Below are 797 nucleotides of genomic sequence, written 5' to 3'. Positions count from 1 at the left end.
AAAGTCAACATCCACCACCACCATAGCCTGCTGGCACTGATTGGTCTGGTGTTTCCCGTCACACACCCCACAACGAGAGCTAGACTTAGCCAGATTGGATTGCATCTGGTCAAATCTTTTGGTCAAGACTTTTAACTGAGCGGAAACAAGGGTACCGGAATCGACATGAAGAACGCCCTTAGTGGAAGGAATAATACGAAGCGGATTATATGCAAAACTCTTCTTAGAAGCTCGCTCCAAGACATCCAATGCCTCATTGGGAGTACATCTACCGAAATATCCTCCCACAACCTGATCAACGGCCAGCTTCTGCGCTTCGGATAGAGCATCAAATAACGTACGACACTGAAGTCCGCGACTCAAACCGTGATGAGGGCATTTGTCAACAAGCCCTTGAACCTCTCCCACGCAGCATGAAGTCACTCATCATCATCAACACGAAAACCAGTGACTTTTTCCCGGTATCTTGCAGTTTTATCGGGTGGGAAGTACTGAAAAAGAAACTACTCAACCAATTGGTTCCAAGTGGTGATGGAACTGGAAGGGAGTGCCTCTAACCACTCCAAGGCAGCCCTGCGAAGTGAGAACGGAAAAAGTCGGAGTCTCACGGCATCGTCCGTACACCCCTGAATTTTGAATGTCGCACATAATCGAAGAAAATGCGCAACTTGAGAATGAGGGTCCTCGTTCGAGAGGCCATGGAAAGAAACGGAATTTTCGACCATATGAATAATACTCGACTTGATCTCGAAACTCATAGTAATCTCGGGCTCCCTAACACCGCTGCCGTAGCCATC

General features: G+C 47.8%; 1 non-coding gene across 1 annotated transcript; it reads left to right on the top strand.

The window, feature by feature from the left end:
* The first annotated feature begins 361 nt into the window (after nt 1-361).
* Nucleotides 362-465, top strand: LOC143590702 (small nucleolar RNA R71). The gene has a single exon (XR_013145522.1). It is a non-coding gene; the product is annotated as a small nucleolar RNA R71 (small nucleolar RNA).
* Nucleotides 466-797: the final 332 nt, after the last annotated feature.

The sequence above is a fragment of the Bidens hawaiensis genome, unplaced genomic scaffold (genome assembly GCF_021521415.1).
Source record: "Bidens hawaiensis isolate Kalapana, Puna unplaced genomic scaffold, B.hawaiensis_p1.1 tig00038965_1, whole genome shotgun sequence".
Classification (NCBI taxonomy): Eukaryota; Viridiplantae; Streptophyta; class Magnoliopsida; order Asterales; family Asteraceae; genus Bidens; species Bidens hawaiensis.
This window is presented reverse-complemented; position numbering and strand designations above follow the sequence as displayed.